Below are 17,388 nucleotides of genomic sequence, written 5' to 3'. Positions count from 1 at the left end.
CCCTCCCTTGCGCTTTTGCTCTTTGCCTCCACCATGAAAGGTTGCTTTCTGCTCTGTGCTGCTCTGCATTGGACCCAGCTGAGTATGGACTGAAACCTCCAGTAACTGTGAGCTAAATAAACCTTTCCTTCCTTCATTTTGAGTGTCGGGTATTTGTCCCAGCAACAAGAGAAGAGTAACTAAGACAGACTATGAAACAACAGCAATTCTTAAAAGCATAATTCATTACTTATACATCTAGAGTGCTTCCGCCTAGCAAACTCATTTGCCGACAAAAACAATTCTGAAAAAGCACAAAGGGAAATTATTGGTTAGAGAGCAGAAAGAGGCAGGATGCACAGAGATCTGTGCTTGGAAACAGATGTGGTAAGGTCCAAAATTTTTAATTTTGTTAATTTGGACTGATAAAGTTGCAATAGTCATGGATATGGGTAGAAAAACTGCAGTCTTTGGGAGTAAAATAGTCAGGAGATTTAAATGAGGAAATCCCTAACTGTTAGGTAAGACCTTTCTGGAATGAGCAGAAGCTAGAGGGAAACTACTTGATATATGTCTGTTCACATTTTTTAACAATTGATTCACTGTGCATGATGGGAGCCTAATGAGGGCAACTAAAAAACAAAGTCTTACTTGAAATTTGAGCTAAGTTCTAGGAAAATATTTGCAGTTCAAGTCCAACAGAGTTTAGCACTTGATAAATAAACTATTCTAAAAAACAACAATGATCAGACTTAAAAGTTTATACAATACTCTACAACATAACCCAGGTTATGATCTGTAATTACTCAATGTAAAGAAGCATAAAAATGCACCCCCTCAGTCTCAAAATTAGCTGAAAACCTGCCTTAGGATAAGTTTGGCCACCTCTGAGAAGCCCAACCTATAACCACATGAGGTTTTAGAAAGACATAAACCATACAATCCAGTAATTCTGTGTTCAATATTTTGGAATTGCCACTTTTTCACATTAACCACATTTTTATTTTGTATTCTCAACAGCAGTGTATAAGGGTTTCTATTCCTTTACATATTTGCCAAACTTACTATTTTTGTTGTCTTTATATCACCTTAGTGGGTTTGAAATAGTTATCTTTATTGTGGTTTTGAGTTTTCTTAATGATTGAGAATATTAAATGTCTTCTCATGTGCTTATTTATATACCACTTATATTTCTTCTTTAGAGTACCTTTTGTTCTTAGCACTTTGTGGTAGTACAAAATTATTCAATCATTAATTTTTGTTTTAATGATTTATAGGGGGATGAAAAAGTACTGTTTTAAAAAGAGTCCAGTAGCCCATAATAGTATTAGGTCTTCCGCTTGACTGGCAATGTCAGAAATTGTTGACCTGAGTCCCCTACAGCTCAACATAACAGCATGGCTTTACTTCTTAGATTTTGTTTTTATACTTCTCTGCTGGATGGTTAAGACCAAGGTAAAGCAGGACCTATGCAACAAGAGTTATAGCTTTTGGGTCTGATAAGGTCAGTGAACCCCCTGCATACCTATAATATTCAAATAACGGAACTTAACAAAAAAAGGGTATACAGATGAATGTCCATTTTGTATCTGTGTATTCAAAGTAGCTAGGATAGATATATAGTTACATTCTCTTAATGAATAGAGGGATTTGTTCTAATACTGTTTGTAAACAGGATATCATCTTGTACAGCAATTAACCACTAGGAAGAATGTATGCAATGTGTTAATTATTGAAACTGTCCTACCAATTTGATTTGAAACTGTCTCATTGCTATTTGTTTCTCAATAAAATTATGAAAAAAGTAGTTTTATAAAGAATGCAATAAATGTGAAACAGATGTATCAAAAGTTAAAATAAAACAAAAATTAAAAAATATAAAATTAGCTGATAAGCACTTCAGAGACTCCAATATAAATATCTTTGATGAGGTAAAACGAAAACCTTCAATGAATTAAAATAAGAAATTTGATCAGAGAAATGAATAAAAATAATTGCATCAAAGTTTTAGAATAGATCTAGGTCACAAATGTCTCAGATAACAGAATGGAAAAGACAGAAGAGAGACTGTTAACTCAAATGAACAGAAAGTCTCCAGCTTGAACAAAGTAGAGAAAAATACTAAAAAACCCCAGCAGAATATTCTAGTTAAGTAATATAAAAAAGTCACACATACATGTAATCAGTCTTGACATGGGGAAAAAAGATGGAGTAGACAAAAACTGTTTGAAAGTAACAGAACATGTACCTTTTGAAATATAATGAAAGATATATGGACAGTTTTGAGATACTAAGTCTCCAGCAGGAAAATGACAAAGCAACCAAAAAATCTTCATTTATGGACATCATCATTATAGTCTGCTGAAATTCAAGATGAACAAGAAATCTTGAAATTGCCAAGAGCAAGTTGAAAATACACATGAAGACGAATGACAGTTTGAATGAGGAAAGTTCTCATCAGAAGTTATGGATCTTGGGGCTGGGGCGGTAGCTCAGTGGCATAAGCACTTGCCTGGCAATCATAAGGTACTGAGTTTGATGGAGGAAAAGGAGGAGGAGGAGAAGGATGAGAATGAGGAGAAAGAGGAGGAGGAGGAAGAGAAGGAGGAAGAGAAGGAGAAGAAGAAGGAGAAGGAGAGTGGTGAGCCATATTTTAAAAGATGATTAAAAGAGAAAGAGGGCTGGGAATGCAGCCCAGTGGCATACTACCTGCCTAGCAAGTGTGAGGTCCTGAGTTTGACTTCTGGTACAAAAAAAAAGTTATAGAACACGCCTGATGGTACATGGGTAAAGCATAACATATAAGTGAAGAAGGATTATTATATGCCCCAAAAATACACAAAGCAAGAACATAAAGTGTTTCAAGAGCTTTAGGAGTGAAAACATAAACCAAGAATTGTGTACCTACCATCTTGCAAAGGTTATTGCTATAGAAACAGCTCTGAAATTTAAGAGCTCAAGGAATGTTTTGCCTGTGATCTCTCTAAAAGAACCTAGTATCTAATGAATTTTAGCTATGTTAGAGATGGCTTTGAGAGCTCCATTAAAACAGACTGAGTAAAAGTTGCTGGAAATGAGATCAAGACAATGGCACAGGTGAGGAAAGAGTAGTACCATGCTATTTATACAGTACGTCTCAGATATGTTCTGACAAAATAAAATAAGGGCAAGTAAAAATTGGGAGGTAAAGGTTTAGGGAATAATGGAAATTTACATAAATCGATAGGTTGGATTGTTTGGCAGGCAATGAGTGTTGCATACCATTAAAAATTTACAAAGATTTGAAAGTAGAACAGAAAAAGGGCAATCCAAAAGAATCAATACAAAAGTTACCACTTGCACAGGCAGAAAGCTTCTCACAGTGTGTGTGGGTGCACATCTGTAGTCCTGGCTGCCTGGGAAGCTGGGGTGGGAGGATCACTTGAGCCCTGGACTTTGACACTACACTGGGCAGGCATAGGAAGATCCTGCACAAAGAAAATACAGAGGCAGAAAACACACTAAGCTTCCAGAATACTAAAGTCAAATTTTAAAATAGATGAACAGTACATGATGGTAAAAGGCAAGCTCTTTAAAGCAGAAACTGATCCTAATCAAATGGTCAAAACGAACAATGCCTCTAATATGACTTGGCGACCTCATGTGCATCCTGATATTACCCATTAAAGTGTCAGTCTTACTTTCTCGTGTTGCTGTCAACAAGCTATGAGGGGAATCTAATTATAGGGAGCCACTAAACAAACGCAGATGGAACTGAATATGCTGTGAAATAACTAATCTAGTCTTTTCAAAATTAATGTCGTGAAAAGCAAAGAAAAATTCTTAAATTGCTTCAAATTAAACAGGGTTAAAGAGACAGAACAACTGAGTACAATCAATTAGCTTGGACTTTTGTTATGAAGTACCTTATTGTAGCCCTGGCAACATCTAAAAAGGGCCTGAGGAATTGCATACTGTCCACATTGACTTCCTAATTTTCAAAATTTTACTTTGTATAGGTAAAAATCTCTATTTTAAGACCATTCAGCAGAAAAGTATAAAATGGGGTATAAAAGTAAAGCCATATTAATAGGCTGAACTCTAAAAGGCTCAAGTCAACAACTTCTGACATTGCCAGTCCTATGACTAACCCACAAAAAATATTATGGACTACTGGACTATATTGGATTATTTTGCTGAATTCACACACCTACAATATTTAAATGACAATGGAATACCCATCTCTAACAAACTAAACAAATAAGGGAATATAAATGAAGGACATTTTGTATCTGTATATACAAAATAGTCAGGATAGATATACAGCTACTTTCTCTTAATTCAATGAGAAGACAAATTTGTACTAATAGTGTTTGGACGGGATATCATGTCTGCATCTTGTACTATGAATAACTACTATGAAGACAACAATATACAAAGTATTAATTATTGTAACAGTCCTAATAATCTGTTTTGAAACTGTCTCATTGCTATTTTTTTCTAAATAAAATTTTTAAAATGTATTTATGTAAGGGTAAAGAACTATCATGTTCACAAGTTGAGCTAAGAAAAGAGAGACAGAGGAGAATGAGGAGAAAAATAGGAGAAGGAAACCAGAAGAGAGAGCAAGGTAGAAGGGCAAAGAACAAAGAAAGGATACAAAAGAATAAAATAAGTGGAGATGGGGAAAGGCATAAGAGTATTTTTAAATAACCCAATAACTCTTCTGTAAGATTGATTGATTGATTGATTGATTGATTTAAATATATCTGGCACAGGGGCTCACTACACGGCTCAGACTCGCAGTGGTTCTCCTGTTTTCAGCCTCCCAAGCGCTGGGGCTACTTATAGGCGTGTACCACCACATCCAGTCTCAATGGCCAGCTGAGCACGCCCAGGGGCGGGTGCCATGCAGCATGTGGTGCTGGCTTGCATAAGTTTAAAGTAATACAACAAAATAAAAATAACAATCTTAAATCATTTCTGTGAGAAAAAGTGCAATATGAGCTACAAAGGGAATCCTCGTGATGCAAGATTCCAAAGCCACCTGAGTGGTACTTATGGCCATGTGTTCATTCAACATTCCATACTGACGAGTGGAGAAGATAGGTATTGACTTTGCATAAACCAAGGGTAGCTGTGAATTTTGGCCAAACGTGGCCCCAACTGTAGCTACTGCTCCCCATGTAGGCTTTGCAATCATATAGATCAATGGAGCCCTTGACACACGGCACATAACGATTGATTTGGCTGCTCTTTTTCCCTGCACGTAAAGAGGAGCTCTCAAAAAAGAGCAGTGTGAGTAATTGTTTTTCCTTGAGATCATGTAGACCAGCTTTCTTTGTTCTGTGTTGACATCTTTTTAATTTAAATTTTTAATAGTGCATGCTTGTAGTATGTAATGACTACAGTCGCCATAGCAAGTTGGTACACGCATATAACGCGCCTTAAGTCTTTCTATGTCCCCTTCTCCTTCTCTCCCTCCCCCCACCTCCATCTTTGGTCCCCTCAAGAGAAATGTCTCAAGTCAATGAACATATAAAATTGGATTTTGGAAGGTGGAACATTTGACAACTGACTGTTCTTATGCTAACTGCAAGTATGAATGAGGTGTGCTGCATCAAAGTGTCGCCCTGTCCTTATCCTTATTGTTTCATACATACATATATATATATATATATATATATATATATGCATTTGAATTGACTTATCACGTATTGTCAATTATTCTTCCTTATTATCTTTGTCTTTTTTCTTTTCTTTAATTTTGAAGAGTAAAAACAAAAACAAACAGCAAAAACAAACACAGAAGCAGAGTAACATACAATACATGTGGTACAGAAGTTCAAAGCAAGAATAAAAAACTAACAATGGCTGTTATATTACATATTTCTGTCATTCACATAGGCTTGCTCAGATTGACAGATACAGGTATGCATGATTGGTCAAATATTTAAACATCAATGCTTGCTTTCAATAAACCTTAATTTTTTCTTACTTTTCATTTTACTTTAAAGAGAGTATAAGAATAAGCCATGGCAGAATACCTCTTCCTTATTCTTAGTGTAACGTACATGGATAATGTGACTAACACACTCATTGTGCATTGACAACACAGAGTTTATTCAAATGTAGACAACACTACACTTTGGGCATTTGTCTGGTTTCATGAAGCTTCATGATCCCCTTTTGGGAGGAGCTGAGTACCTCTTCAGTTATTTGAGTGATTGCTGAATTACTGTGAGAAATTTTCTGTTTTGAGAATAAAAGAATAAGTGAAAGAACCTGTAAGCTTATTCCATGGACAAAGGTAGACAGGGGTAGCATTTGTTATCTAATTATTTTTTTTTGCCAGGTTTCTGAACTTTGACCCATAGAAGAATGATTTTTTAAAAAAACTGAGGACATTCTGAGAGCATTTGAAGATGGATGTTGCAGAATCCAATGTGAGAGGAAGGACTGCTGCAGCCTGTGCTAGGGCTTCAATCACCAGCTGTTTTCCTAGCCTTGTTTGGAGTACAACTCATCATTGTGGAGATGCCTAATACAATTCTAATTAATCCATTATCTCGGTTACTTTTCTTTCCTTTCTGGAACAAAATACCCAACACACCAAATTAAGGAAGGAAAGGTTTATTTATAGCTCACAGTTTGTGGAGTTTGCAGTTAGTAAGCAGCTGGTCCCATCTGGGTGTCAGGGTATACGACATAGTGATATATGTGCACCTATGTTTATAGCAGCACAATTTATGATAGCCAAATCTTGGAAACAACCAAGATGCCTGTCACCTGAGGAATGGTTCAGAAAGATGTGGTATTTTTATACAGTGGAGTATTATTCAGCTATAAAGAATGATAAACTTGAAGCCTTCATATTTAAGTGGATGCCACTTGAAGATATACTCATATGTGAAATAAATCAGACCCACATGTGTAAATATCATATAGTTTCCCTAGTATAAGAACCCAAAGAAGAAATACAAACACAAAGTTATAACACAATTAAAAGGAAAGTGAGAACTTGAGGATTGGACAATGAGGAGAGGGCAAGGAGAAAAGCTGGGAAACATGACAGGGCAAAGCCATACATTTATATGCACAAGATGAATAAGGCAAGGATCCTGAGAATCTTCAGCATGTTTTTGAAACTAGCAGTTAATTGGTAGGATTCTCACCCTGACTAAGTATATATGCTGATACCTGTGAACTAAGCAGCTGCACTGAAGAAAGCAATGTGTAATGGTAAGGTCATGCTTAGAATGGCTGCCATTCAGGTCTTCTAAATACATAGTGCTTGTTATGACACACCAATTACTGCCATACTGTCTCTCAAGTAAATGTTTGCTTTTAAAAATGCAATAAATGAAAACAAGAGACTGGAAAAAAATGTCAGAGGACAGTCCTGCTAAAATGTTGTATATGGTTAGATTTTTTAATTTCTGTGTAAAATTATGTAATTGCTTATTCATATTTTTTTAAATATTTTCTCTTTTTAAAATTGTTATCTTCACATTCTGCAGGGACTTGAAGTTTAACATATCAATATTTAATGGAAAATACCTGTTCCACGTTATGCCTAAGATGTTTGATATTCAGACAGATAGTTAGGTTAAACCCAATTGCACATGTTGTAGGGTAATAATAAACTTCTCTTCTGGAGTGTTAACAACCTAAGTTTGCAGTCTCGAAATCAGAGAAAAAGAAGGGCTGCATGGACAGCCAACATTTTGGCCCTAGCCTTTCAAGGTCAATGAGGACCCAGGACATAGGAGAACCTATACTGTAATATTATGTAACTCAATTGTGTCCCAAATATTCTTATCAAGAGGATTATGGGGCCACAGAGGAATGTGATCAATGACGTAGAGTGTGCCTAAGGAGAGTCACATGGAGAGAAAACATTCTCTCAGGCTTTCACAGAGAGCAAATTGGTCAAGCAATGGCTGTGACTCATCCACATGGCTGACACTCACAAAGGATCTACAAATTGGTATAGGGTTTCAGGTTAAATCTTGAGGGGATTTCACTGACCTTATCAGATACAAAAGTTACTTTTCTTGTTATATAGGTCTTGCTTTGGCTTAGTCTTAATCATCCAGCAGAAAAGTATGATAAAGAAGTATAAAGAGCAAAGCCGCATTAATATGCTGAACTGTAAAAGGCTCAAGTCAACAACTTTGGACATTGCCAATCTTACCTGAAAACCCACTACTATTATGGACTACTGGACTATATTGGAATATTTTGCTGAATTCAAGCACCTACAATATTTAAATGACAATGGAATGCCCTTCTCTGACAAAACTAACCAAAAATGTGCCATAGAAATGAACGGCCCTTTTTTATCTGTATACTCAAAATAGTTAAGACAGATATACAACTCCATTCTCTTAATTCAATGAATAGAGAGGTTTGTTCTAATAGTGTTTAAGACAGGATATCATGTCTGTATCTTGTACAATGAATAACCACTAAGACAACAATATACAATGTATTAATTATTGAAAATGTGTCAGTAATCGGTTATGAAACTATCTCATTGATATTTATTTCTCAATAAAATTATTTTTAAAAAACCATGCAAGGTGACAGAAGACAGCAAAAGCAGCAAGCACACAGGGGCAGGGCAAGCCTCTTTTCCTGCCTTATATTATGGATTTCTGTCTACCCACACCCGTACCATCCCTGTGCCCTCCTCTTCCACAAGCTGACCATATTTAGAAAGCAAAGTCCCTGGCCCCTGCTGAGTCATTTAGTTGTAGAACAGCTGAGTCACTTCCTTCAGCTTGTAGACTCCTCAAGTCTACAGTATATCAGCCCTAACACCCATTGTCTGATTGAATGAGTAAACAGTATAAAATTCTACAACTAAAGTGCTACCACAGAAATCTCATGATTACCTTATTTTCCATCATGTAAGAGCTGAGCTATAGAAATAGCTCAGAGCTGTCAGGCAGCCTGCTCTCCAGTGCAGTATATGGAACTCGGTTCCTCTTAACTTGTTCCCCATCTCTGGGTGAGCATTCTGTTCTTCCCTTAGAAACTGAATCACCAGCACTGTGTCCACATTTTACTCTGCAGAAGGAGAAGAGCAATGGGAAGCCAGTGATTTCTTTAAAAAGAAACTACAGGTAATAGTTTTCTTTTTCATTTGCTGTTTTGAAACTTTACACAAGCGCTCTTAGATTTAAGGGAAAGTAGGAAGCAGAGTCTGTCATAGGAATGGCCTATGCCTTCATGTAACTCTGGGGGGGCTAAAGTTCCATCACTAAAGCAAAATGTGAAAGGCAGATCATGGGAGATTATTACAAGGCGGTGTCATATTCGGAAGAATTGATTTCTGCTGTTTGCAACTCAGACTCCTAAACAGAACAACCCTACTGTAACTGTTGACTTCACGTAACTCTCTATGCAAATATGTGAAACTACAAAGCAGTCTGCATAGCGAATGGTAATTAATATTTACATTTCCCCAGCTCCTTCTTTAACCTAAGAGTGTCTGTCTCCAGTGCATTTAAATCATGGTCTGATTTCTAAAATTTTTATTTTCTCGCATCACAGAGGTATAAGAAAGAGTTTGTAGCTCACAGGGGGTTACCATGCACTAGAATAAATTACAGAAAGAAAAACTAGACTTGCTAGAAGAGAACATTTAGAGTCTGAGATTTTCTTTATTCTTCCCTGTTTACAGTCGTTTGTTCAGCCACAGAGGCACATACCCACACAATGCCTTTTCCCAAATGACTCAAGGGGCTGCGCAGTAACAAGAAACACAGTGGTAGCAAAACCTATTTGCACTAGAAGAGATAAAAGCAAAATAAAATTAAATGGAAAAGTGGAAATGGAGGTAGGAAAACCAATCATCGGAACTTCAAGGCTGGGCTGGTGAGATAGCTTAGTAGAAGAAGTGTTTGCCCAGCAAGTGCAAAACTTCAAGGCATGGAAAACAAACACAAATGAACACAGATTCACACTAGGCTTCCTGACAGCTAACCACAAAAAGATGATCAGACGTGGCAAGAGTCAAGTGTGTGTTTCTGGAAACACCCAAATACCTTCGTCATGAAAACAACTTCTCACCTCAAACATCTTGAAAATTTGCTTAATTACAATTGAGAGAATTTCAAAGTATTAGTATAGCATTCCAATGGAAAAAAAAATCTATGAATTAATTTAGTTTGAAAGTTTTTTCTCCTCCCCTCCTTAGCTGTTCATGGTCAGTGCAGGGAACTTGGGGAATCAGAATCTGCATGGGTGAGTTGGTGTTGGTGTCAGTCTCGGTGTGCACGGTGTGCATGAAAAGGGACTTGCTCAGATGTACTGCTTAACTACAGAATGATTACTGAGGTAGTCATCAAGTTATTTAAGGAACTGTAAGAAGAGCTGGATAAGATAATGCGACTATCATGCAGCTAAGTCATTTAAAAAGGTGATTATAAATCTGAGCTTCTGCGGGTCCTCTTTCATCTCTGGTTTGAGGGCAGAAGTCACTGAAACATGCCTCCTGATTGCAAGCCTAGGTCAGAACATCCCCTTCTCCTTTCTCTATTGAAAGATGGCACTATGAAATATGAGTATCACAGCCTCTCTCCTCTCCACTCTTTCTTTCACTTAGAAGTAGAAATGTATTGATGGAGAGTGCCAGTGAGCTCTTTTGAGCACACGCTGCGTTGTGACAAGTTATGTGCCCACAAAAATGGTCTTCTCATGAGTTTGCTAACTGGAGGAAGAGTTCTCCTTTCTGTTTCGACTATAGTACTGCCATTCTGTGGCTAAACTAGTTTTGGTAGGAAGCTTTGCCTGATATGATCCAGAGGTGGGTTATTAAATAGAGCAGACAAGGTAATAAAATATGCATGCATTTAGTTTTCTTCTGGTAACTAATAAAGTGAAAATGCCCTTTAGCGATGGTGGTCCATCGCTAAAAATTTTATTTGACTCCTGGAAGTTTGGTAAATTTTTTTTAAGAAATAGTTCCTCTGACAAAAAACTGCACTTGATGTTTTAATTAATTAATTAATTAATTGCAGGGTCTCACTATGCAGCTCAGACTCATAGTGATCCTCCTGTCTCAACTTCCCCAGTGCAGAGATTACAGGTATGCACAACCATCCCCAGTTTCAGTGGCCAGCACAGTGTGGCTGGGGTTCGGGGCCCTGCATGGCATATGTTATGGGGGATGGAACCAGGGTCCTGAGCTTGCCAACCAGGCTCTTAGACCACTGAACTATGTCCCCAGCCCTTGATATTTAAATTTAAAAGATATGAATGTAAAAAAATATGAAGATTTTACAATTTTATCTTCCTAGAACTTATTAAAAATTCTCACTTTTTTATGTACTTAGTACAGGGACTACAGGGTCTCACTACACAGATCACTACTTGCAGTGATCCTCCTATTTTCAGCCTCCCAAGCTTTGGGACTACAGGCACACGGCACAATGCCCAGTCTCAATCGCCTTCTCAGCATGCCCCAGGGGAAGGGCCAGCATGGCATGCTGGGGATCGAGCCCAGGTCCCTGAGTCTGCCTAAGCAGGCACTTTAATCTGCTGAGCTATCTGGCTGGCCCTTTCTCACATGGTCTTATCATTTAGCTTCATAGAATTTGTAACTTTTGGTAAAAACGGAGTTTTAGACAAATTCATTAGTGGACCTTTTTGAAAAAATGAGGGAGTTTGAAAGATTCCATTTACCCTCTGATGGCTATTATTGGATATTCTGTCATAATTACCTAGTAATATAAAACTATTTTTATTTTATAAAATTATCTCCAAGTTATAAAACTGTTTTTAAAGTTAATGAATCTCACATAGAAACTAATGAAGTGGAAAGACCTTCATCGGAAATGGTTTTAGAAAATTTAAGACTTATAATGTCATCATTGGACATGAATGTATGCCAGATGACGCCATATCAATTTCTGAAATTATAATGGATCAACTCCTGTGGGTCATTGTTTGGAAATCATAGTGTTGGCTCCTCTTTCTCTATCATTACTCAGGGGTAAGTATACGATGATGTTTGTGGAAAGAGAAGATGAAGTCTTTAGTGCACTTGGAAAAGCTCTGACCAGGAAATTCTAGTAATTACAATGCATTTGGGTCTCTTATTTCTTCCTTGAGAGGCTTCTTTTTAACTTTGACAAGTTGGAATTCCATACTCACCCTGCTCTTCACACAAAAAAAATGTATTTACAGGTACTATAATTTGCATCCAGGTCAGAATTATCCTTATCATAGGGATTTGCTGTTGTCTGAGAGACTGTCATTTCTCATGACTTTTGGCCAGTCAGGGTCACAGCCTTCAACTGTTTGGGGATTGGGAGGTGACAGGTCGGGGTTGTCCTCAGTGTGAGGTGGGGTGAGTCCCTGGAATGTAATTGGGGTTAAGAAGAGTTCTAAAGTTGTGCTGCAGACTCTATTTTGAAAGATTTTAGAAATTCATATCAGTTATATATTCATTAAAATATCTCCAGTCTTATTTGAAATTAAAATTACATAGTGAACAATGGTTTGATATTTGAGGAGAGATTTGTAGTGGATGTAACAGCACTGACAAATTAAAAAACATTATTGCTGCTGCAGAAAAGACTTGCAAGAGACTGCTAGGACTCCTCCACTTTGTCATGAGCCAAATGATTGATTTCCATTACTTTTATCAAAAGCATTGAGGCAGGTGGCATGGCACATAATAAACATTTTTCTGGAGGCAGCTTTGTACTTACAGAGAAATTACAAGTGTAGCATATAAAGTTTCCCTGTGTCCTGCAAGGATTTCCCCTTTTATTAGCATCTAAAATTAGTATGACACATCTGTTACAATTAATGAACTTATATTGATGTATCAGTGATATATGTCCACCCATTTTATAGCAATACAATTTTTTCATAGCTACATCTTGGAAGTAATCCAAATGCCCATCAACTGAAGAATGGATAAAAAAGATGTGCTATTTTTATACAATGGAGTATTACTCAGCTATAAAGAAAGACAAACTTGAGGATTATTTAGGTAAACAGATGCAACTAGAGACCACACTCTTAAGTGAAATAAGAGAGACCCACATGTGTAGAGATCATATGGTCTCCCAAGTGTAAGAAACTGAAAGAGTAAATAAAATATGAAAGATACTTTAGATATTGTGAAAGGAAAGAAACTGTTTGAAAGGAAGGAACAATTGGGAGGAAGAAAAGGAGAAAAGAAAGGGAGAAGGGAAAAATACATAGGTATATAGTCAGGATGGCTTGGATAATTGTTATGCTGATTTCTATTGGTCTGTTGAAAGGAACAGGTAATACTTAATTTTTTCTTCTTTTTATCATTCATTTATTTATTTTTTGACTAATTTTGCATACCTGCATCTGCTAATCTGAACAATTAATTTGAAGACAACAATACGCAATATAGCAACCATTGTTCAATTTCTACCATTTTGTTCAGTGAAATAGTACAGTTTCTAATTTTTTTCCTATTTTTATTCTTCTTATAAAAACAAACACAAGTAATGGGAAGAAAAGACTATACTTAATTCAGATTTTCTTACTTTTTACCTAAAGAAAACCTTTTTCATGTTTCTTCTGTTCACTCTGATTCAGGATCCCACACAACTTTTTTTTTTTTTAGTTAGGGTGTCACAGTTGGGCAGGCTGCCTTGGGATCACTAAGGAGCCCAGGCTGGCCTTGAACTCGCAGCGATCCTCCCGCTTCCAGCGCCGGAGTGCTGGGTCACAGGCCTGGGCCCCGGCATGCAGCTGCCACCCTACATTTAGCCATCATGTCTCCTTAGGCTGTTGTTCGCTGTTAGAGCTTCTTAAACTGCTTGATTTTGATATAGATGGACCATGTACTCTTGCAAAGTCTCAAGTGCAATTTGTTTGACTTTTGGCTATCACTAGGCTGGGATTCTGAATTTGGAGGCGATTACACAGCTAGAGTGTCATTTCATCACTGCACAGCAGGCCGACCTCTCGTCAATGTGCATTGTCACCACTGGTGTGGACCTTGAATGCTGGCTTGAAATAGTGCATCAGGTTTCCCAGCAGTCCAGTGCTTTCCCCTGGTTCCCTTCTCTCTACTGTGCCACCATGAACAGTACACTGAAGGAATGTGAGGTCAGATTCCACTTCCTTCAAGGTGAACTATTTGCATAATATACTTGGAATTTGAATGGGAGATTTTGGTCTCTTCCCTTTATTTATTCAGTCTTTACTTGTAAAGATTCATGGATATAATTTTGTGCTTTGGATCCTAACTCAATACTAGGTCGCTGCTATTTAATTTAATTTTTTTTTAAATTCTGTACTGTAGGGCTGGGGAGATGGCTCAGTGGAATAAGTGCTTCCCTGGCAAGCACAAGGACCTGAGTTCAATCCCTGGTTCCCAAAAAAAAAAAAGCCTAAAAACTATTAATTCTGTACTGTAAATTTAACTTGTATCAATACAATGATTTTGCAAAGATTCTTTGGGGCCCAAAACTAGGATTTCTAGGCTGATACATTTGTGTTATGTTCAAAATCTGTTGATGATGAAAATATTGTTTGTATACCAACTGCATGTTTCCATGTCACACAGTTTAAATATTTTTAATATTGAGATTATACATTTAAAGTATCCAACATGTATTTAATGTTTATTTTAAAGAGATACTTATAACTATTAAAATACCTGGAGCAAGGACAACACTTTTCAAACTGTCAGCTTTATTATATTTCTATTTTGTAATTAAGAATTATCTGGATAATAGGACAGTGGCAAACCAGGTTTGAATATAGCGACTTCAATAAATACTAAATATATGCTCTGTATTAAACTTGCGAAAACAAAACATCTCAGTCATGGTTCCCTGAGACCATTCCAGTAAATCCAGATTGTCATCATTTGAAACAGAAGAGCCCTTTTTTCCATAAGCATGATTTTTTTCATATTCTGTGAGCATCAGTAATTCTAGTGCATAACTGTGAATCTCAGGAGGAAATGAGCTCACCAAAAAAGGACTGAATATAAAGTCTTGTCTTGGAAAGCTGTCCATCATTCCAAATGGACCTCTTGTGTTCTGCTACTGTAGTCATTAGCAATCCTTGAGAATAGCCCCCTGAGGTGTGGATGAGAGAGACTGAAATATCATTCCCTGGAATCGTCTTTATTCATAGGCCAGAAACTTTTTCAGTACCATAGACTATTTTAACACTATGGGAAAAAATCATGGCTAAATTGGGTTTCAGAAAGAATCAACAAAGCATACACTGACTATGCAGACCCTTCATAAAATACATGAAGGTCCACAGATCCTGTAAGAAAATTAATTGAATTAAGTAACTTTCTGCACTTGTGCTGAGAGCCATGGTGCTGGGGGGATTTCAGTTTTGCTTTCTCCCCAAGTGAGCAATGTTCCTGCATTGCTTCCTGCCCTCTCAGGCTGGCATCTGGCTACTTACACTTTTCCAAAGGAGCTACTCAAAGAGCTTGAGTAACTGAATGGATTAATGAATGTTTCAATGCAGTAGGACTCAAGATTTTTTGTTAGATTCATGTTTATAACAACAATACACACATAATTGTGAGTTTTGAAATTTTCTTCTTAAAAATCAAATCTATTGTAGGAGTATGAGAAAAAAATAAAATATTTTCTTGGAGTTCATGGAGTGAGATAATGAAGAAAAAGGAGGGCCACAAGGAAAGCCAACATTTTGGCCCTAGTCTTCCAAGGTCAATTAAGACTCAGGACATATGAGAACTTGTACTGTAACATCATGTAACTCAGTAGTGTCCCAAATTTTCTGATCAAGGAGAATATGGGGCCAAAGAAGAAAGTGATTGATGATGTAGAATGTGCCTAAGGAGAGTCACATGGAGAGAAAACATTCCCTCAGGCTTTCACAGAGATCACATTGGCCAAGCAATGGTCGTGACTCATCCATATGGCTGACACTGACAAAGGATCTACAATCTGATATACAGGATCTCAGGATAAATCCTGAGGAGATTTCACTAACCTTATCAGACCCAAAAGCTACAACTCTTATTGCATAGGTCTTGGTTTATCTTGGTCTTAACCATCCAGCAGAAAAGTATAAAAACGAAGTATAAGAAGTAAAGCCATTTTGTTATGTTGAGCTGCAGGGGACTCAGGTCAGCAATTTCTGACATTGCGAGTGAAGCGGAAGACCCAATACTATTATGGGCTATTGGACTATTTTAGAATATTTTGCTGAGTTTACACACCTATAATATTCAAATAATGGAACTAAACAAAAAAAGGAGATACAGATGAATGTCCATTTTGTATCTGTGTATTCAAAGTGGTTGGAATAGATATATAGTTACACTCTCTTAATGAATAGAGGAATTTGTTCTAATGGTGTTTGTAAATAGGATATCATGTCTGCATCTTGTACAGCAAATAACCACTAGAAAGAATGTATGCTATGTGCTAATTATTGAAACTGTCCTACCAATTTGGTTTGAAAAAAAAGTAGTATGTATGTGTATATGTATGTATGTATGTGCGTTATGTATATATGTGTATATGTAGGTATGTATGTATTTATTTATTTTGAGACAGAGTTTTGTTGTGTAGTTCAGGTTGGTCTAGAGTTCACTATGTAGCCCAAGCCAGCCTCCAATTCATAGGGGTCCTCCTGCCTTAGCCTTCTGAGCACTAGAATTTCAGATATGTACCATCATGCCTGACCAGGAGGTAGAATTTAGCAGTATTATTTCTCTCTCTGTGTTGGTCTAATCAAGTGGAGTATTGGGATTTGTGCATAAGCAAAAAGAAATTGTAAGGGCTGGCCAGATATCTCAGTGGATTAAAGTGCTTGCTTAGGCAGATGCAGGGACTGGGGTTCAATCCCCAGCCTGCCATGCCAGCCCTGCCTTCCCAGGGCATGCTGAGACAGTGATTGAGACTGGGCAGGTGGCACGTGCCTCTAATCTCAGCACTTGGGAGGCCGAAAACAATAGGATCACTATGAGCTCTTTCTGTGTAGTGAGACCCTATAGACCCTGTACTAAATACATAAGAAAAAAAGAAGTTGTAGTATTAAAACATGGAAAAATGCTTTTGGCTTCAGTAGAGGAAGCAGCAGATTTGCACAGGACCAAACTATGCCTTTTAATGCCCGAGGTGAATCTGGGTCACAGCTTTTCTGCACTTACATTCTCTGGGCTGGTTTAGCAATTTCCTAATGTTCATTGCTGCTCCAAGCAATTGTCACAGCTAATGTGATCACTGTTGCCACCAAATCAAAGCAGGTTTACATGAAGTCACAAGTACTTTATTCAAGTAAGCTAGCTGCCAGTGTCAGATTTTCCTGGGTTGAACAAGACTCGGGCCGAATGCCAACAATAGATGCATCCTCAGGACCAGCTCTCCTAGATGCCCTCATGTTCAGTCTCTCTGCAAGTGTGCTATCTATCGCAACTTCTGG

Source organism: Octodon degus, unplaced genomic scaffold (assembly GCF_000260255.1).
Source record: "Octodon degus isolate 3935 unplaced genomic scaffold, OctDeg1.0 scaffold00089, whole genome shotgun sequence".
NCBI classification, from domain to species: Eukaryota; Metazoa; Chordata; class Mammalia; order Rodentia; family Octodontidae; genus Octodon; species Octodon degus.
The sequence above is the reverse complement of the archived record's forward strand: the minus strand, read 5'-3'. Positions refer to the sequence as shown.